General features: G+C 39.1%; 1 protein-coding gene across 8 annotated transcripts in view; it reads left to right on the top strand.

Moving 5' to 3' along the window:
• The window catches only part of CSRNP3 (cysteine and serine rich nuclear protein 3), a 109,453-nt gene that overhangs the window by 51,919 nt on the left and 36,089 nt on the right, over nucleotides 1-21,445 (top strand). The window contains exons 1-2 of one of the 8 annotated variants that reach the window (XM_061343611.1): nucleotides 10,698-10,818; nucleotides 19,791-19,877. The exons of 5 other annotated variants lie outside the window; for them this stretch is intronic. The gene's annotated coding sequence lies outside the window, so the exon portion shown is untranslated. Of the gene's footprint in view, nucleotides 1-7,267; nucleotides 7,355-8,876; nucleotides 9,154-10,697; nucleotides 10,819-19,790; nucleotides 19,878-21,445 lie in introns of those variants that run through there. 2 more of the 8 variants (XM_061343620.1, XM_061343594.1) reach the window with 2 other exon arrangements.

Raw genomic sequence — 21,445 nt, 5'->3', positions numbered from 1 at the left:
CATGATCAAGCTATGGCTTGAGAGCCCTCATTGCTTACTCAGTGTCTAGTAAAAATCCCCCCACGTTGTATTTGATGTTTAATGTATATGTGAGCCTCTGAATTTTTGGCTTTGCTTCTTGACAATTAGGCTTTGGCTGATGCCTGGGTTTCAGGTAGAGGGCTCCAGTGCGCCTATGACTAACAGAGTCATCTTGTTTATATGCTTAGATTGAATAAAACAATGGATATGTGGACAGGCAGGATTTTTCACTTCAGTTCCAGCTCGGGCTAGATTTCACTCAGCTGTCTGCCTGTCTAGTATTCTGGAGTTTGGCTTTCGCACCCCCCACACATACTAGTCTGAGGTTATTGATGTATTTTCAGCAAATTCTCTGATTTTGTGTAGCAAAGGGATACCTTTCATATCTTCCATTTTTCTGCTCTGCACACATTACAGTCTGTCAGTATTGCCTCCTGAGTTTGCTGGAGACTTTAGATGCAAGCAAATTGGTTTTTTTATGACTTTTTTAATGGCTAGACTTATGTTCCTAGCTTAAGTTGTCTGTTACAGTATGAGATTTCTGCTGTTCTCATTCATTTACTTTACTCTCTCATTCAGTTACTTTAGGACCCATGTGCCTTGGTTTCTGCATATATAGATTAGATACAAATGTTATTTCCTAGATCTCAAAATAAGTATTTCAACCTCATCTTCCAGAACCCATCTTCAAGAGTGTACCGTATTTCAGCTCTTCTGAAATACTGGCTTGCCTGTGCTTTTTTCCACTCCTGGTTCTTCTGCTCCTAAATTGCCACTCTGTATTTTTGAAAAGGCACTTTGTTTTTTCCTTCCCTATCCTTCAACTTTCTATTTAGTGGCCTTTTAATTTCCATTTGTGCTTTTTCTGGCTTATCTAAAAAACAAAAAAGTTACTCTATGATGCCTATGCTAACAATAGATGTATCCCTCTCAGACCTTTACTGTAAGGTCATTTTTCAGTAAGCAGTTTGTCTCTCCTCTAATCTAGCTAACTGAACTCACCTGTGAAGCAAAAAATCTTACGCAGACTTTTTAGCATCTTCCATCTCAAGTATCACAAAACCCTCACCTCAAAAAATACTTTATTTCGTTGTTCTCATGTGTATCTAATACTGCTTCAAAAGTGATGTTACTGCATCTCTTCATGTCACACTTTTTTTTTTACTGTCACAAATGTATATTCCTTGCCTCTGCCTCTTGAAATAGAATCAAGTTCTTCCTGATCTTTTTCCTTTCCACTTACCTGTGGGTTCATTAATATTGGTAACTGTTAAAATTTTCACCTCCCATGCTGTTTCTAATGTTTTGGAGCAGTTCCTGAAAATGTTTTTACTGTTTTTAAAATTCTTTTGTAAAATTCACCTTTGTCATTACGTACATAAAATTTCCAGTTGGCATGTAAACATAACTGTTAGGGGATGACAAGTGATCTCTGTTTGTTTTCTCCGCAATCCTGGGGCTTCGAATTCACCTTTGTATTCTGCTTGACGTTTAAGATATTTGGCTTCTGAAGCTATACATTAGAGAGCCTTTTGAGGCTCTATATGAGGTTGTATGTAGCTTTTAAGGCTGTTAATGCTGTTACTCTGGTATGATAATTAAGTATAACCATCAGACAAGATTTGTGGGGGAATCAGTATTTTTTTAAATTAAATTAACTTCTACAGTTAAAAAAATAGGTAGGTGTTTGTGTGTATGATCCCTTTCTGATGTCCTCAAATGGTTCAGTTTACCTAGTCATCCCAGCTCGTCTACTTAGATGCTGCTTTTTTCTGCAAACTGCCTGTGTCATAGCTTGACACACTGAATGTCATGACAAGGCTAGCAATTGTTAATCTGGGGTCTGTTCCAGTATGATTATAAATGTAACTTTTTAAAGAGTTGTTTGTTCAGTATTCAATACTGTGAACAAAAAAATGTAACCAGAACATTAAGTCCTGCAGCTGGAGGTATCAAGCACTTTTATGAAAAAACAAAACACATTCATGAATCTTTCTGAAATGATGCAATCTTGAAAGACATTTGGGCTACAAAAATGCTTTAATAAAAGCCTTTAGTCCTGATGCATTTTAGGAAGATCTCTTACTTAAACAGTCACTTCATAATCTCTTCTACAAACAAACTTCAACATGTTGCAGAAATGTTGATTCTTGCAAGGTTTCAGTGCATGAGACCACCACAGTTATCCTGTGTATTTAGACCAAACCCACGGTATGTCTTTGAACACCAGCTGAAAGCTGTCATCAGATTATTCATCAGCAGTCCATTTTTATCATTGAAGTCAGATTTATACCAGTGCATCCTAGAACTGTCCACTGATTTGCTAATAGGAATGTGGTTATTTAAGTATTGCTAATTGATCTTCTACCTATATGAAAGACATGGCAGTCAGTGTTCCTTGGAAAGCATATTTCTGGATTGGAGGGGCTTGCTTTCTGAAGCTTTAGAATATTAGGATGACAGAGTAGAGAGTTGGCTGTAAGAGTATAGTGGTTCAGGTTTTAACTTTATATATATATATCAAGTTAAATATCTTGTATTTATACGATGAAGCTTATTTGGGATGCTAAAAAAATATGATAGGATCTTTAATTCCTTTAATACTGATTTCAGGGGAAGTGAAATCATTGCACTTTTTTTAGGGTGCAAAATACTTTTACTTTCTTAATATAGTCTGCTGTCATGGAACATACAAGGGAAAAATGTGCTGTGCTCTGCTGGTAGAGAATACTCAGCATAGGCAGTAAAATTCCTAGTGCCATGCTGATATTACCAGTAATGCTGATACATGAAGAAGTAAATAATAATTCTTTTCAAGCCCTGCTGGATACCCGTAAGGAGAAGAAATCAGCGCTGGCCAAGTGGGAATGGACAGAATTATTAAAAGAGAATAATTTTCTATGCTTTAAAGGTTATTTGAAACAGTAAAAAGTTACCATGCAACCTAGAATTCAGTGTCCTTTTAAACTTTAAATGACAGATCTAAGGTAGGATGTACAAAGGTGGGAAGAAGTGTTTTAGCAGATCTGCTTCCTGTGGAATGAAAACCCTGACTGATGTTTAGCAGTTCAAGGCAGAAACCTTATTTTAGATTTTAGGTATCTTCTTGTCTGTAAGATTAAAAGTCCTCTATGTATTTTAGCAGTGCAATGAAAATGTTGCTTTGCTGGATGGGTTGCTTCATAAACCAACTGCTCTAAAATGTAAAAAATTGTGTACATTACTGTCTAGATCTGTCTATTATATTTGTATTTCTGTCTGCTCAAATTAAAATACCTGTGTTTACAGTAGACATGAAGAAATTCAGAGGTTGTAACAATGAAAGAATTATCTTCCACTATGGAAATTGCATGTTTCTGGTTTAGCCAACAGTGGTATGTTAGAAAGTTCTGCTGATGACAAGTCCAGTAAGGAAAGAAGGTCTGCTTCCTCCTGACTGGATTTTATTCCTGCTTTAACTGTGCTGACTCAGTAACCTTTTTAGTTTACTGTGGTGTAAGGGGCCTAAAAGAACCAAACAGTTGAAGAAGAAAAAGAGTAAATACTAGCTATCATGCTTGCTTCAAATAGCTCTTACTTAAACTTTTTGCTGGTGAACAGCTAAGTGAAATTTGCAAGCTGAGAAATTATATTATGAGGAAGGTGTGCTTAGTAACCAAGCAAGAGAAATGAGATGAAGTAAGGAATATTATAGTTAATTAAAAATGAAACCGGACCTCAGTTTCTTCTGTTTATGTCTTGCAATTTCTAATTGTACCAAGCACAGCTCTGTGTAGATCTGAATTGCTCCCTGGCATGGATTATACTGCTGTGTCTGAGCTGTCATGGATACTGGCTGGAGCAGACCTGGCTTGGGAAGTACATACAAGACAGCACAGGCAATCTCTCAAAGTGTCTGCTGCCTTCTAAGTTTGTGGAGGTTTTGGTGTGTGTGGCTTTTTGGGGTTTTTTGGTGGGTTTTTCTTGTTTTGTTTGTTAGGGTTTGGGGTTTTTTGTTTGTTTGGGTGGGGTTTTTTGTTTGTTTTTTTTTTAAGATAGGATTCTTTAAAATAGAACTGCTTTGTTTTATTTTTGAACCTCCATGCTCTGCTGACATTTTGGCTGATGGCTGTATCAAGCATTACAGAAACACAAAATTAATTGCTTTGATTATTTACATCATCTAATATAACAGTAGTGAAGAGATTCGTTTGCCACTTGTGTATACATCTTTCAGTACACCTCTTTTAATTTGCTTGCCAAAGTCAGTATGTGCTTTGATTTTGGTAGTTAACCAACAGTTTTGAGAAAGGTTGTGACAGGAGAAAGAAACCCTGTATGTTTGCTGCAGAGGAGTATTTTTGTTTGCGTACAGTAGTTCCTTCTAATGCATAGTACCATTCAGTGGTCATTTCCAAAAGGAAGCGCATTTTCCTCTGAAATATCACCCTGGTGAGAGGGTTTGTTTTCTCTTAGAAAGATACAAGTATTGTAGGATGACAAGAATGTATCATTAAACACAAAGTTGTTTTCAAGAGCTGTTGTGTTAAAAATCACAAGGAAGTGGTATGCTACTGTATAGCTCCCAGCGTTATGTACCGCGAATTCTCTTTGCTCTGTGCCTGGTTTGCACCACATGATGTAGGAAGTTGCTCTGGGTCAAGGAGATAATTTTTAAAAGTCGGAAAGAAACTGTATGTGGTGTCCTTCCAGTTGATGGGGTAAGATAAAGGTGCCAGAGGTAGTAGTGAAAGGTGGCAGTGTCAGACTTATATTGACATGTTAGCAGTCACCGTGTGAAGTTTGGAGATGAGATTGCTAAGGGGACAGAAATCAGAACAGCTTCTCACAAGGCTGTCCTTCAGTTTTAAGCTGCTTTCTTCATCCATCTGTTGAGCTGAGGCTGTCTTGTTACCTTTCAAATAGATTTTGCCTGTTTTCCTGCATTTTACTGACTAGACTCTTATTTCAAAATATGGTTGTACTTCTTTGTTGAAAATGTCATTTAGGAATGAGTAAGTTTTTCATATTTGTGTAATTCAGGAACCTGTGGTATGTTGTTCTTTCTGGCAGGCTACTGAAACCCATCAACCCCCAATATTTGGAACGGAGTAGTTAATGTGGCAGTACCTGAAGATAGTTTAGCTATGACTGTGATGTATCCAGAAAAAGCAAGACATTTGGGGCCAGGGTGAGGAACTTTGATTAAATTATATCTGGTTTAGAAAGCAATATGTAGAATTGAAATTATCCTACCCCAGTGTTACTGACAGTAACTTCAGATGGAGAGCTTTAATTAACATTACACCATTTTCTCTAATTTCTGTGCATTCTGTAATTCTGTAGAACTTCTGTAATGGCAGAGTTCCATGGGAAGGTTGCAGCCATTCCTCATCCTGAGCTCAAATGAGAGGAGTTTGCGTGGGCAAGGTTTATAGATCTTACCAGAGGAGCGATCACAAATTATCTATATCCAAACCTGAAAGCCAGTGCTGAGGCATTTGGGATTGCTGCTGCAGCAGCTCGTAAAATGCAAACCATGGTATGTGAACCATGCTGTTTGCAAGGGCTGGAGTTGAGCATCTATGTTCCACTGTACGCACTTCATAAATCCTTGACTTCACATCTTTTTTTTTTTTGGTACTAGACTGCAAAAGAGACTTTTGGTAAGCCCCTGTTTTTCTCAGCTGGTGTGGAAGTTGTTGTGTTTCTGGTGTTTCTCTGAAGAAATAGGAGCTCTGGCATTTAATGACAAGGTACAGGATTCAGCCCTTTAGAATAACAAGGCATTGAGTGCAAGTTGCCCCTTTTTGTTTCATGAAGCTGAAACAATTATTGTACAAATAATTGTTTTGATTCATACATGATTCATCCAACTATATACAGCATACTGAGCTGCAGCTTAAGCTCAATACGTGGCAAATAATTTAGTTGTATAAGGTGGGAATGATTTGAAGTTCAGTCATGGGTGTTAGCCTGTTCTGTGATATATGGCTTATTTGGGGTGTCGGTTGTGGTTTGGATGAGGGTAGGGTGGGGGCTGGTGTTTGGTTTGGAGAGTTCTGTTGTTTGTTTTTTAAATCTGTGCAAATCTGTATTTCAGTGAATATAACCTGTATAAAAGTACTTAAGTTTAAATGCATATAAGGTACAATAAGCCAGGCTTTATGTAATTATTCCTTACTAATGATAGGGATGATTCAGAATCTGGATTTCCTTAGCAGTTTCCTTTAGCTATAGCTTCTCTGGAATGTGAAAACATAATAATGTTCCTGCGAACTGCTTTTCCTGCTAAGCAGATCTGGGATCTCTGACAGTTCCCTTATTTACAGTTTTTCAGCAAGTTCTTTATTCTGTTTTCATTTAGATTCACAAGAAACCTTTTATTTGAGGAGAGCCTTTGCTTACCTCAACTCTCATGGGAAACCTTGGGTGGATGCGACTGCTAAGCATTTGCATATCCTTCTCCCACTGTTGCTTTAGAGGGGTGAATCTGGATTCTCATGAAGAAGTTGTCTGGTACAGGAGAGGTGCTAGAAGGTAGTGTCTCATTTGGAGTTCTTTCTGATATGGAGCCACAAGAGAGGCCTGGGTTCTGGCCACTGTGAAACTCTTACATGATTTTTAACTCCTTTCATGGCATCAAAAACACACTTCCTCAATAGTATGTTTGGAGCAGAAGTTCAACAAAATGGCTCTGACAAAGACTTCTTTCTATTTAGTAAACCTGTAAGAGCAGAGTATGGCATGGAATATAATTTAGCCACCTAAAAATGTCAAGTTAGGAAATCCCTAATTCCACTATGGCAGGCTGAAGATTCTTTCCTGCCCCCTTGTCCCCTCCCCAGCCCTGAAGAACTGATTAACTGAGGCTGCCTTTTGTACACCATTAAGACTGCTTGCTGCTATTGTCTCCTGCAGATACAACACTTTCCTTCTAACTGGTTTAACTGTATCATGACCTTGAATGTGTTTTCCTCTAATGTCCTTTCAGGAATTCAGAAGTGCTCCATAGTATGTACAACATCCCCCACCCCCCTCCCCCAAAACATGACAATAGTATTCTTTCCCTGATCAGTTTTTGTTCTTTCCATTTGTCAAATGTTTGGGTTTTCTTCCCCCCCCTAGTGCTACTGCAGCAAAAATGCCTGCCTTTTGTTTATGTCTTCCTACACTGGCATCATGACATCATCAGTGATATCGCCAGGGGAAAAAAATATGCATAGCTGTAGCTAAACCAGCTGTTCGTTAGCAACCCATCTAGCCTGCTTTCGTTTCTTCTCATTAGTGTATACGCAGCAGTGTTTCCTGCTTAAGAGACGTAGAAGGTTCTCAGCCACGAACCATCTGCTCAGTCTGTGTCCTTGGGTAGATAAAAATGGTGGCACTTTAAAATACACTCATTCTTGATAATGGAATTTTTTATTAAACACAATGAATGTGAAAGCCTATAAGATATTCATTGCGGGATTTAGTTCTGGGTAATTCTGAATCCTTTACTACCCATCATTTATAATTCGGTGTAATCATAGAGACTGCATATCAACTGTTAGAAAACCTTAGTAGTACACAATGAGCAAGATGCAGAGAACAATAAAGAAACAGGGAATTTTGTCACAGATTTGCATGACGACGCAGTAAAGCCTATGAATCTGTGTTTGTCACGCTTGTCCCTTCTTCCATGCAAATCAGCAGCAAAACTTCCACTGACTTCCATAGGACTAGAATAATGATACAATGAGCAACAAGCTGTCATTTATTCTTAGGAGGGAGATCACAGATAGAGTAAGTAGGTATTTCACTTGCGGAATGTTAATGAGAGCACAGTTTCTCTTTGCCATCTTGTATTTTCAAAATGCTTATGAATTATTCCAGAGATAATTGACTATTTCATAGAATAGCTGCATCTTTTCAATGTTAATATTATGGTTAATTATATGTTCAGTACCAGTTTTCAGCATGGAGAAGAGCTGCTCATTTATCATCACTAGCAGTATGTTAAAGAGTTTTAAATTAGGATATTCTGGGAATTCACTCTATAATAGGTGTTAAGCTGTCTCTAAATATTAGAAAAAAAACCAATTTCTGATACTAGTAAATATATCAGTTAAAAAAATCATTAAATATTTAACTTTTTATGCAAGTGCTTTTGTAGTTTTGAGTATAGATATTCACTTATTCCAGTGTAAAATGATTAGGTAAATATTAAGTCATTAAACAATATAAAATGTTATTTAAATGTATAATTTTGTGTTCTAAAAAAAAAACAAAAGAAACCTCCTCTCCCCCCCTCCCCGACCCCACTGAGTCTCACCAATTATTATCAAGAAGACTTTAGATTCATCATACTGAATAATTTGTCATTTGGATTGGAGACTAATCCTTGATCAAATGGCCAATTCTTACTCACCTGAGCAGTCCCCTGAAACCAGCAAAACTGATTTTATGACCAAAGATTACTTGATAATGCCCTTGACTGATGAGAGAAATTTAAATCAAGGGGCTTCTTTTTAGGAGCAGTTTTTCGTTCAGAAGCTCGTCCTCTATGTAAAGGATAACACTGGCAGATGAAGCGTTGGCAAAATATTACCTCTTTAGAATATTAATTTCAGTGTGTGCTATGTGTGGAGCGATGCAGACAATGCACGGGTTTTGCCACTCCCCACAAGAAAAAATTACTTTTAGCAACTCTCTTAATTTCTACTTGAACCTGTGTTTTGATAGGAGTAATAATAAAAGTTGAGGGGATTTCCACAATGACTGTTGTCTTAATGAGGTAAAGAAGCCTTAGAATTTGTTGTTCTTTCCTGATAGTAGACCTCAGCTGATAAAAATATTCCCAGCCGGTGAAATCAGTGGCATGCCTGGCTTTCTCAGACAAAACTCCCATGTGATCATGCAGGCAGCCTCAGTGAGCCTGAAGCTGCTCAGCAAGCAGTAGGTAATGAGTCTTTGTGCAGAGCGAAGCTCTTGTGGCTGAACAATAAAGCATATGGTACCAGCAATAAAACACAGGGCTGGGAAATTTAAGAAGATTCTGCTGGAACTAGGAAGACAGTGAATATGTCAAACGTTATAAAATGATGATCAATCTGGTTTGGTTCCTAATTAATAAAAACAGTGCATGGATTGGAAAAACAACAGTTTGAACAGGTCAGTTGTTTTACAGATTCTTCACTCACTTCAGTATTTTAAATATAAGTGGGGGTTTTGCTATTTCCTTATTATTAATAAATCCAGGGGTGGTTTTTCATTTTATAAGGTGGTATCAGAAGGATACACATCAGTGTGATACCAAGCTAAATAAATTGTGTAAGTTCTGGGATCAGATTCATTGTAAAAATATTTTTACTATTGTTCTTATGCAATTAAAACTTCAGTTGTGCATGAAAAAAAGTATAGTGAGTAATATTAAATTTATGCTAGATGGACCATTTACCAATATCATGAAATATTTAGTAACAACAATCTATTATTCTGCTATGTATTTGAAGCTATTTTTCTCTCAGTAAGAAATCTGTACGGTGTGTGTTTGGTTAAAAATAACGTAACACTGGAATATATCTAACAGAGTGCTTACATTTGTTTCTTTGCTCCACATTTTTCTTGGATAATTTTGAAAGTGGTGTTTTGTGTTGTTTGTAATGTCGCTGTATCCACACGGGAATGACACGTTATAACCCGTTGCATTTATTTTGCTCTAATATTGATGCAAAATATGTTATTTTTCAAGCAGGTATTTATGTCTATTTATGTCTCATGGTAGTTCCTAGTTAATTATACATGATACTTCATTTTTGAAAACTGGCCCCCCGAGATTATAGTGGCCTGTTTGTCTTCCGGAGGGAAGACATGTCATTTCTCTGTTATATCACAATGCATAGGAATTAACTGTGTAAAAGTTTTTATCCCCAAATCTCTATAGTAGTGTTTGTCTGTTTTCGCCAGCACTCAGAAATCCTAAACTTGATATGCTGGCACTGCCTTAAAGAAATAGATCTGTTGATTTGAGGATAATATTTCGGCAGGAGGGAGACAGAGCCCTTGAAATGGGATTGGGAAAATAAATAAGCACAAAACCAAATACAGAGAGCAGGATGTGATTTTCATGCGAGAGTGTGATTAGAGGCGAGAAGTGTTCTTAATGAACCCCCCTCTGCCTGGTTCAGAGGAGCGGTGTGTAAATACCCAGGGCCGGGGCTCGGAATGCTGCTGCGCGGGCACCCCGCGCCGCCTGCGCAGCCGCGCTCGCCTTGCGTCCGCGCCGAGTTCACCATTGTGTCTGTGCGTGATGCTAATTCACGTGGGTGCCATGAAATGAGCCGTGCGCGCAGCGGGCCCGTCGATGATCCGCGTTCCCTTCCCGCTCCCATTGGAAAGGGGGGAAAGGGAAAAGAAGCCGCGCCCCGGCTGCGGAGCGGGGGAAGGGGCAGGGAGCGGGGCTCCGCCAAACCGGCAGGCGTGCGGACGGGCTGTCGCCTGTTGCCGGTCGGGAGCACCGCTGCGGTACTCGCGGACGCGGTCGCTGGGGGCCCGCAGCTCCGGCCGCTGTGCGGGGTTTCTGTGTGTGTGCCCGGGGTGCCCTGCGGCGGGGAGGGGCCATGCAAATGACGGGGCGGGCACTTGTTCGGTGGCGGGGGCCCGCAGCGTGTGGGGCGCCCCGCGGCGGTTTTCCTGCTGCAGTGGTGGCGGGGTGCAGCGGCTCGGAGCTCGCTTGTTCCCCTCGGGCTCCCCGCAGGTCGGCACCACAGTGTCCTATGCAAATACCTGCCTATGACTCCGGCTTGGGAGGGGGCCCTGCAGCCCACGGCCTCGTAGGTCATAGAGATTTGGGGTGTCTTTAAGTGCAGAATTTTCCAGCTATAAATCGTACTAAAGCGTCAGTGAAGGTGCTTTGCAGTCTTTGCATTAAAACATCCTATAAAATGTAATTCTCTATAAAAAAGCCAGCATCTCTGAAAACAGGCTCGTTCAGGCTAGATGTGAAAGGCTGTGAATAAAATACTTGTTTCATTGTACTTGTATGCAGCTGGCAACGGAGAACACGGTAAAACTGTAGTAACACCTGCACTGTTTACCATCGTATTGGATGAAATACACTGAACTTGTCACTCATTACTGATTTAGATGGAGAAAATAAAGCAGCACATAGTCATGCACTTTGTGTAATTGCCCTATTTGTCTAAAATGAGTACAGCAGGTTTTACATTTAAATTTAAGATGCATTTAGGTACTTACAGTAAATACATATGTAGGTAAGATTAACAGTGAGTGCTAAAATAACAATAGGAACTTCCCTGTGGAACTGCATTCCAACTGTTATAATGGAATCACACTTTGAAATGCACCTGCCTTTTCCGTACATGCATGCAGGAAACAAAAAAGCCAAAGGTTTTTGTGATGCTGTGAATCAGGCACTTTATGTTCTAAAGTGCTCCCAGTATTAAGTTATTTAAAGAACTTTAAATAAAAAGGTTCAGAGGATTCCTGAGCAAACAGGTGTTCTGTGTTGCTGCCAAATTATGGTAATTCTGAAATAAACTTATTGCTCCTATCTAAACTCTATTGAAGCATTGGTTTATATAAACAGTTCATGCTGCAATTTGAATGCTGGATGCTGAGCTTCTAGAAGCATCATAAACAGAACCAAATCTTTCTGCATGCATTAGATGGTTTGAAGATGGAGACACAATTTTTTTTCTATATGACTGAAATTCAGCGTTAATTCTACTGATCTTAATTTATTTTACATCTGAGAAGCCAGAGTCTGGCGCATAATGTTTCGATTAGAGCATGCACAGTGCTTACTGTGTATCTTTGAATTTGGGTCTCATTTGTTTATTGGAAAAAGGAATTTGTTTTTGTTGTAAAACACATTGGTTTGGATTGATGAAATAGTTGAATATATTATAAAGTTGAAATATAATATTAATTGAAGACACAGAAGTCATTCATCATTTAGTGTACATAATAGCAAATATTTAGAAATTAATTCCAAAGCTGAAGTATTTTCCCTGAAATAGGAACAGATGATTCTGCCATCTAAAACTCTTACTTGCTCTTAAAATGTACTCCTAGTAACTGAGCCTTGAAGTTTAGGGTTTTTTTTTTTCCCCCTGAACAACCAGATGTAAGGTCAGGCTGTAGCTGGGCAGGTATAATCTATTGAAAGATTGAAAAGCTGTCTGAAAGATAAATTTACATGTAGCCTGTCAGTGTCTGTCTTTGCCCTTGATCTGAACCAGTTATGGTGCTGAGGAAAAACTGGATTATAAATGTGTCATTCCCTTAGCAAAACATCTCCAAACACCCTCACATCTTTAAAATGTTGATGCCATTTGAAGTTCTATCAGTGAGTTTTGATCACTTTTGCTTTGTTGCTTTTTTGTAGTTTTTTTTTGACCCTGAAGAAGGGGTTGAATGTAGATAAAAGATATGACTTGTTTACAGATGCACACAAGCCACAAATATTTACTAGGTTAAAACAACTCTAGGATAAATAGCATGGCTTTTATTTCCCCATCTCTACAAATACGGATACAGTATTTAGTGCAACCTGTGATAAATGGGAGATGTGAATAATTGCTAACATAAAATAAAATCTGAAAAATTGTAGGCTTTTTCCTCTTTCCAGTTTATGCATCTGCCTTGCCAACAACTCCAGTTTCTCTAGTCCTGTCCCCCACCCTCCAAAAAAGTTTGCATTTCTGGGACCTCTGCTTCAGTTCTCCATCAATTCCTATCTTTTTTTTACCATATGAAATAGGGAACATGGGAAAAGGAGCATAAATGTGTATCACAATAAATATTTGATGGAAAATCCAATTAATATGTAAGTTGTCTAAAAGTGAAATGAGGGATAAAAGGAAGAGGAGCTGATGAAATTTTTCTTTTTTCTTTTTTTTTTTTCTGAGTCAGTTTTTTTGTCTGTTTAGGTTTTTTGTGGGTTTTTTGTGTGTATATATTTAAGTGCAAGAACTTAAGCAAGGATATTTCTTAAAACTTAACATCAGGATGCATTGGACCACTTGTCGTTAGGCTTTCGGATGAAAAGATAGATGGCTTTTGGTTACTACTTCATCAGTCATTTCATGAAATATTTAACTTGATGTCCTGATTCAATTTGAAGCTGGTTAGCATCCTGCTCTTTCATAAGCAATAGGGATTTGCATATTTATTTTATTGTCTAGTGTGAAATAGGAAATATGGGCTGCATGGTGTGGAGCTTGACCCTCATCAGTCTTTATGAAGGATGCGGGCAGGAACTAGAACATCATTTACCGACTGTAGCTTCACCATCCCATGCAGTCCTTAGATTTTGATGAGGAAATGCAATCAAGTGATACTGTTATGTAGTGTAAGGCTACAGAGTAAATAAGCCTCTGCAGTAATTGTAGCTCTCATTAGATGCTGCCCCTTTGAGGGTAGTGAGAGGAATTTGGGGTCATGTTACATTTACTTATTTTGTACTGGTAAATCATTTTTGTGCTTGCCTATAATAAGTCATGTTTTTCATCTGCTGCAAATCAGCACAAATTGGTCAGTGTTGAGCTCTGTGCTGCTGCAGCTATTCTGGTGCAGGTACCTCAGCTAGCTGGTCCAAAGCCAGCCTGGGGATCTGTAGCCCCTACAGTGAAAGCGCTGTCTGCATAAACCAGCAGGAATTGCTGTTGGATGACCATGAGAGCTGTGGGAGGAAAGGCTGGTAGACCAGCACCAGGACTTACATTTCCCTGCTGGGGGTCTGGACTGGTGGAAGAGGGCTGCTTTTCAAACCCATCTCCATGGTCTGCCTGTGAGAGGGCTCCTCTGGTGCCTGTTTGCGTCTCCCACCTGAGGAGCAGCTGGCTGGTGTATCAGGGAGGATGACATAGGCTGACATTGTGGTGGGTTCAGGAGGAGGTTGGGTTTTTTGAATAAGGTTCTGAATTTATTACTATTGAGCAAAGTCTCCTTTTAATGTAGTATGAATATGTTAAAAAAGCTGGATTGCTGTTGTTTTCAATTATACTTCCTAGGTGACAGCAGTCTCCAGTAAATGCCATTTGTCTGGGGGTGAAAGGGTAAACAAAAAAAAGTTGAAGGCCACAAAATGTATTTATTCATTGTTTTTAGTGTGCAAAACATGAATTGTGGCAGCTGAGCAGGCTATTCTCAAGCAAACATTTTTGCTTTCAAGTATTTTATTATGGGGGTGGAGGGAAACCCCCTGACTCGGGGAAGTCGGAGTGCTTGCAGAGCTGCCATTGTTTTGCTCTGTTGTAGTACCAGAGTCTTTATTGAATCATTAACTTTCAGAGTAGCTCAAGGTTTAACTTGGTAGCTTTCAATTAAGTCACTCTCTTGTTTACTATTATGCCCTCCTTACTCACTCTTATCTCTAAACAAGCATCTTTTAACAGTAAAATAGAAAAGTGATAATTGTAAGAAATTAACCTTCTCATCTCAGCTTTCTGGAAAAGACAGGATAATCAGGGATTTGATAAAGAAAAATATCAAAAAATATCTCAGGATATAAAACCCCTCAACTCTCAGGTTGAAAGTGTAAGCCACATACCTTCACAGCAGTGCTTTTCAGGAGAGCCTAAGGCAGGTAATTAATTTTGTCCCAGCAGACTCCTCTGGCTGAGGTGTCTTTGAATGGTCACAAGGTGCTTACAAGTCAGGCAGTGCCATGGGAATGGGCTAGCGGCTCAGTTCCTATTCATCAATGTCTCAGTTGACAAGAGTGCCTTGGGAATTGGATGGGTACATACTTCTTATTAGACCTGCAGCTCTTCTGTCAGCCTTCTGGAAGAGTTTTTGGCTTTGAATTATAAAGTGAACTGAAAGGGATTTTTAGACATGTTTATTATGATGTCAAGTTGCTACAGCCATGACCTCTAGTTTTTATGTAGTACTACAAAAAAGCGAAGAGAGTCAGTGTTCAGTCCTAACACAATCGGGATCTAATTTTAGGTCAGCCTAAATGTGGTCTGTGGCTTTGCACATTCTTGTGATAACATCATATACCCTTCCTTCATGTGCCTTTATGTTGAGGATATAAAAGTACACACACAGAAGTGTGTAAGGACCCTTGTGTAATGTTTGCTGGACAAAAGTATGAGGCTACTAATGGAAAGATTAGCTGTGATTGAATATGCATTTTAGAAATCCTACCCTTTTGAGGTGGTCAGTGAAATTTCTGGGAAGACTACTGGCTTACAAAGAAATGTTTTTGTTTGTTGATTGTGTTTGTTTTGCCTCTCTTCACAAAAGTCAGCAGTCTCATTCTGTGATGCTCTGGTTGCTAAATTTGTGAATTTGAAATCTTAGCGTACCTGATCTTTTTGACTGATTTCTTAAGGACATTAGACTTACGCAGTTATGCTTTCTCTATCCCTATCATATCGTTTGATGTGTCTGTCATGTTTTCCTTTTGGTTTTTTTTTAACCTATTACCTCATTTTAGCTGAGTTTGAAAAGGAAGTAGTAGATCTCCAAGTATTGTGCAGACAGGTGGTGAGATGGATAAGAGAGAGAGACTGTTAGTTCACATGAGTGAAAAGTATTTGCGCTATGACTAAATCTCTGAGTATCAAAGTAACCACCCAGAGGAATACTTAAACACTATGACCCTGGGGAAGAGCATCAGTGAACCAACCCCCTGCTGTGCCTCAGGCAGCAAATCCATAAAGGATCAAGTTCCATTGGTTTTCTCAGAATATATATGGGGTTTTTTCCTCATAAACTTGAAATTAAATTTTGATTGTATGTTCTAGCTGATAGCTGAGTAGCTTATTTTTACCTTGTGCTGTGAATTATCAACACTTATATATGTGTCAGTGGCAGGAGGAAGCTTACCAGTTGCATGAATTCCCTATTTGTTGTGCATGTGATGGGGCTTTTGGAGTGAATTTCCCCAACAATAAACATTTTAACAATAAACAATGCCTATTGTTGAAATAATATCATTGCTAAAAACATACTAGTTTTCCTGGCTGAATAGATACAACATGTGTGGTGAAAAGTCAAAAAGCAAATAATAGAAACAAATCTTAGTTTTATATCTTATTTTTAAGTGTCATATTTTGTGGGCCTGAATGCCTGCTTTGGAATGTCTTGGGCATGTGTTAAACCTCCAGATTGTAACAGTAAATGTTGATTGTGTGTTGTCCTTGATTTAGATAGAGAGCTTGAATTATTATAGCCATAAAGCTATTTTTGAAGATAGCAGTTTTGAAGCATCACAGCCTTCCAGTAGATATTAATAATTTATATTTTCCAGTACACATAGTTTTATTGACTCCATTCTCCAGGGAGAAACATGCCCTTAAACATCTTTTTACTAATTTTGGCTGCACTTGAGGCCAAGCCTGGAATGAAGTCATGATTTTACTTTCATGCCATGGAGCTATATCCATTTCATGGGTGGCAATTGAATGTTAGCTCCTGCTTACCAAAATTGTTTGTGTTTATAGGGGCCTGTTTCATATACTCTTCCTTAAGTATTTCTGCTAAAGAAAGCAACAGGTCGTATGGTATTTTTGAGCTGCAGGTTTTACTATCTATTTTGTTTCATTAGAAAAAAAGATACAGAGTAACCTCTTCAAGAAGTGTTTTGTGCTATCAGAGATGCCAGTCTGTCACTTAAGTTGCTGCTAATAGCTGTGCCAAATATTTATTTGGTGTCTTAGAAATGCACACAGCCCTGTGAGGGTAGTAGAGAATTGGGTTAATGATGTTCTTCCTAATTTTAACATTTATTACAAAACTAAAGTAAGATGCTATGGGAACTTTTTGTGGGTTTGGTCTTCAAAAAAAGAAAAAAATCAAAAGGAAAAAACAGCGCATAAAACCCAAAACTTTTGATTTGTTGTTCATAAGTTGTCAGAAGCAAACAACAGACCTCATACCATAAGTCTTAAATTACTTGTTACTGAAGTTGGAAGACCATGATCTGACTCCTGTAATATCAGTGGCTTCACACCAGCTTCCATGTTCTCCATCACTGAAAACGTGGAGTTTCCTGGAGCTCCCATATCTGTGTCAGTGCTTGCATAAGCATAAGAGAAAGTATTCCTGCAGCTGTGCCTTTTCTTGGGTGGATGTGACAAGACAAAGGCATTGGGTTAGACAAAATCATCTGCCAAGCTGGAATTTGAACGCTGAAGAGGGAAGTTAAAACAGTCTCCATTAGGGAACGTGCTGAGCCTGCCTATTGTACAACGCTGCAGCAATACTAAACCGCAAATGGCTGCTGGCTGTGCACAGGCAGTTCTTTCATATCTCAGGATTTGGTGCATAATAGGCTAAGACCATTTTTCATGCTACCTATGCAATGAATTCTTGCTAACAATATTTGTTAAGGTGTATTAAACATCCACATTAAACCTGTATACATAATTAAATTCTGCCAGTGTATGACAAAAGAAAACGTGTTAGAAGAGCAGCAAAATTTGCAGAGCTAAGCAATGAATAGCAAATTGGCAAATAGCATAATTTTTGCCATCATATGACCCTGCAGTCTATTGATGTTTATATCCAAAGCAATGTATATTTACACTTCAGAGGTGCCTGTTGAAGCTAAGAATATATTGCATAAGGGTACTGTAAATGGTCTAGCTGCATTAGGGCAGCATTCTGTTTCACACGGTATTTCTGCCGAGAAGCTGTGTGCTTCAGTACAGCTGATCTGCCTCTGCTGATGGTGCTGGCTTGTTCAAAGCAGCTGAGCTAATAATGCAAGTCCTTAGCTATATGTTCAGATACATTGTATAGATGAATACCTGCTGCATGGTAATGCTCAGCTTCGAGGGCACCCTTTTTTGTATCTGCTTTGTTTACCTTCTTTATAACTGGCCTCCAGTGATCATGACAGAACATGGTTTCCCTATTTAATGTATATTTCTGTGAAACAGTGAATGAAACTTGAAACTTTTGGCTCAGAGGCCACCTTCTGTAGGCAAAGGGTTTTTTTAATAACCTTTTACATTGATTCCTTCTCATCTCTTTCTTTCCTTCCAGTTTTACCTCTTCCATTGTGCTCCTATTCAGTCTGTATTGTCAGTTTCAAAAATCGACTCATTTAGGCAAATTTTTATGTGTTTAGGCACATCTTTAACACTGAGAGATGTCCGCACTAAAAATTTCAAGTGTTTCCCTTAAAGTTCCTTTGAGTGAGAGCTCTTTTCAACTGCTGTAGTTACAGGGGGGTTTTATTATTATTTTTTAACACAGGTAAAACACTTTATCACTTTTCACTTTGTAAATACTTTTGACAAGTTCAACTGGCAAAGAAGATGAGAGGAAACGGGCAAAAAGTGAGAGGATAAGAGCAAGCTCTTCATGTTCCCCTTTCCAGAAGAATGTATTTAGAGGTCGTAGTATGCAACATAATTGATTCCTGCCAGAGGCAGTATGAATTTGTATCTTTACCCTTGACTTGACGTTTAGCCTATATTTATTTAGCCATGTAAATTGTTGTAGCCATTCCTTTTGACCATCCCCTTGGCAGTCTCATTGTTGACACTTTCACTTCATTTCCTCCGCATTTGAAGTCATAATGGCAGGGAACAATTTTGAAAGAAAGTGTATAGGCTAAAACTAAACACTGTGCCACTCTGATTCCAAGTGCTGATGCTTCCTCAGTTAAAGCAAACACTGAGCAGCAGAAAGTCTATTTCTTCATAGGAAAGTTTGGACTAAATATTTAAATTGTAATCTTGAGGTTACATCAGCTGTGATACACAAACTGAATGTTTTAAAGATGTAATTAAGGGTGTTAGGAGAGTTTACTTTAAGGTGGCTGTAAGATAAAAGAATCCAATGGCCTTTTATTGAATGGGAGAGGGATTAATGTTCAGAAAAAGAATTTGGAAAATGAACAGGCCAGACTATCACTCCCCTGGAGATGCTATTATTTAATACATCTGCTTTGTTTCTCAAACATTTCCTTCTAGTGGCTTAGAATTGATCAGAATCCCATTGTGTTTGAAGACAAAGCAAAATTACAGAGCTTATTTACTGATGCAGAGGTCCAGTAGTGTACTGTAGGGAGGAGGGAGGCTTTCCTAGCACAGTTGAGGTGGCTGAAAAATAGGCTGTCCTTCCAATGATTGATTTACTTTGAGCAGAAATACATTGTTTCTTGTGGTAAGTATAGGCTGTGGTTATTAAGGACCACAGATCTTTTGCTACTGAGTAAAGTTTCAGGATTAGTCCCTAACTTATGTTCTCATAGTGAAATATGAAGCAAAGCAATTAGAGGTTGGATGCTTGAGAGTTAAATGTTGTAATTGTCAATGCCTGGGTGGTTACCCTTCAGCATGGTACCACAGCTCAGCTGTTGGCTATTGAAGCTCCCTATCTCCAGGGTCACAGTCCAGTGCCTGTGACTGAAAGCAGGCACATAAACTTTCAAGAACAGAGTGTAGGTCACTCTTCTTAAAACATATTTCTTGTAAAGATCTGCTGCTGAATGGGTTTCATATTAATTTACACGGTAGCTCAACAGCTAAAAGATTCACCATGATGCTGGGGACCTGCATCTGTTGTTCAGTAATTGCTGCCTCTTTAAGTTATAGCTTAGCAGAGAGCACTCTAATTCGTTTACTTAGGTAGACACAATTTCACTGTATAAAAAATAATGCCAAAGAGAGTGTGCACAGGTAGTTTGCAAATTCCTATACTGTATTTACCAGCCTTCAGGTACATGAATAATCACTCGTGGGTTTGGGCCTGGCCCAACCTTTTCCATCCCTTCTTCTCAACATGCTCTGCACCTGTACTATGGTTCTGTTTGTTCTTAGACACCTTGGAAGAACACCAAGTTTCTGTTTCCTGGGGAAGCCTGGACATGAAGTTATGAAGTTATCTCAAATCCCTGTAACTTCTGAGTATGTGCAGAAGCAACATTTATGCTAGGGGAACTTGAAAGTGAGATCCTGAAAAAGCTGATGTGCCTTTAAAGAAGGCAGTTTGGGCAGAGCCTTCTAGGAAAAGGAGGTTTGATCTGAGGACTTGTCAAAGACAAGGACACTGCCATCATGTAAAAATTCTTGGTTTCTCAACTGAAAGCAGCTATTTCTCAGTCAACAGGCAGTAAGCAACCATTTGTATGTCCCTGTGCACTTGCAGGGGGTAGACTGAGCAGCTGTAACTGCAGTGTGCAATTTGTACCTGTTGGGATTGCACATCACTCCCCCTGCTTTTGTTTTCTGGCCATAGGAAATGTGGCACCAGTTCAGACTCAAGACAGCTGCATCAGGGACCAGTGCTCCCTGTGCATTCCTCTCAAGAGTTGGATTCTTTCTGATGAGAATCCAGGTACTGTTCTGGGAATCATTAACTCAGAATTGGGGAGAATCTGTTTGATCAGTAACTGATTATTACACAAGTGTTTTCAGACCTGCACAGGTTTTTGATCACTTTTTCTTACTTGTTCCGGCTGCTGAATACCTTAGTTACTACATTTGAAGTCAGGCGCAGTGTCAGCAAGAGGCTGTGTTGCTTTGGGGAGTTCCCCAGAAGCAGGCTGGTACGGGTTGTACAGCTGTGAGTGTAGGCAGTATTGTGCTGGGTGCTTTGTGACAACTGAGCAGTCAAGACAGACTCTTCAGCTTTAGGATGAGTAACTTGATGCTGCAATTCCATTTGTAGCTCCATTGCCATTCCCTCCGTGCACACCTGTCCAAGTATAAAGGCATTTCCTAATTCCTTACAGGATCAGAAGATGCACTGCACCTCCCTCGTAATGTAATCACTATTGGTGATAGAAATGAAAATACCACTAAAAAACAGCAAGAAGACCTCAGTAACTTCTCTTCAGCTATTTCCACTTTGTGGGGAGTACTTGTACGCATGGAGCTCTGTGTAGTGCAGCATGCTGCTAGACAATTGGCATGGTTTTGCTGCTGTTTATTGTCCAGAATATCATAAAGACTGAAAGGGCTGTGATTTTGAAGGGTCTGTGTCTATAGTTTTGGGAAATGTGTTTTGTTGTGGATTTCTTCTGCAGTAAACTAATATGAAACTTTTTGCCTCAGGAGAGCAAGTCAAATGAATTTATAAGAGGCTGTGCACTGTTGTGTAGCAACATTTCAGCCTTATGCTTAAGGGGAATTGACTGCAAGGATGAGGAAGCAGTTCCATGTATCTGCAGTGGTAGTGGCTGGATCTCTCATCCCGTTGCATTCCACTGACGCATTAAATAGTGACTATTGCTGGAGGCAGGATATTAAACTTGGTCCAGTCATATATGTGCTTCTCAGAGCTTTCGCTTCCTAAGAGGTGAATGAGCTCCCTTATTATAAAACTTCTAGTACTTGTAATTAAATAATATAAAAATATTGTAGAATGTATCCATAATTTCTAGTGTTGATGTACAAAGGCAAGTTTAAACCTGCTTATAACTTCCTCCTGCTGTGGTTAGGTGCTGGCAGACAATGTAAAATGCTTTGTCAGC

The sequence above is a fragment of the Neopsephotus bourkii genome, unplaced genomic scaffold (assembly GCF_033783945.1).
Source record: "Neopsephotus bourkii isolate Nb327-2 ecotype Australia unplaced genomic scaffold, CSIRO-AGI_Nbou_v1 NB_196, whole genome shotgun sequence".
Classification (NCBI taxonomy): domain Eukaryota; kingdom Metazoa; phylum Chordata; class Aves; order Psittaciformes; family Psittacidae; genus Neopsephotus; species Neopsephotus bourkii.
The sequence above is the reverse complement of the archived record's forward strand: the minus strand, read 5'-3'. Positions and strand labels throughout refer to the sequence as shown.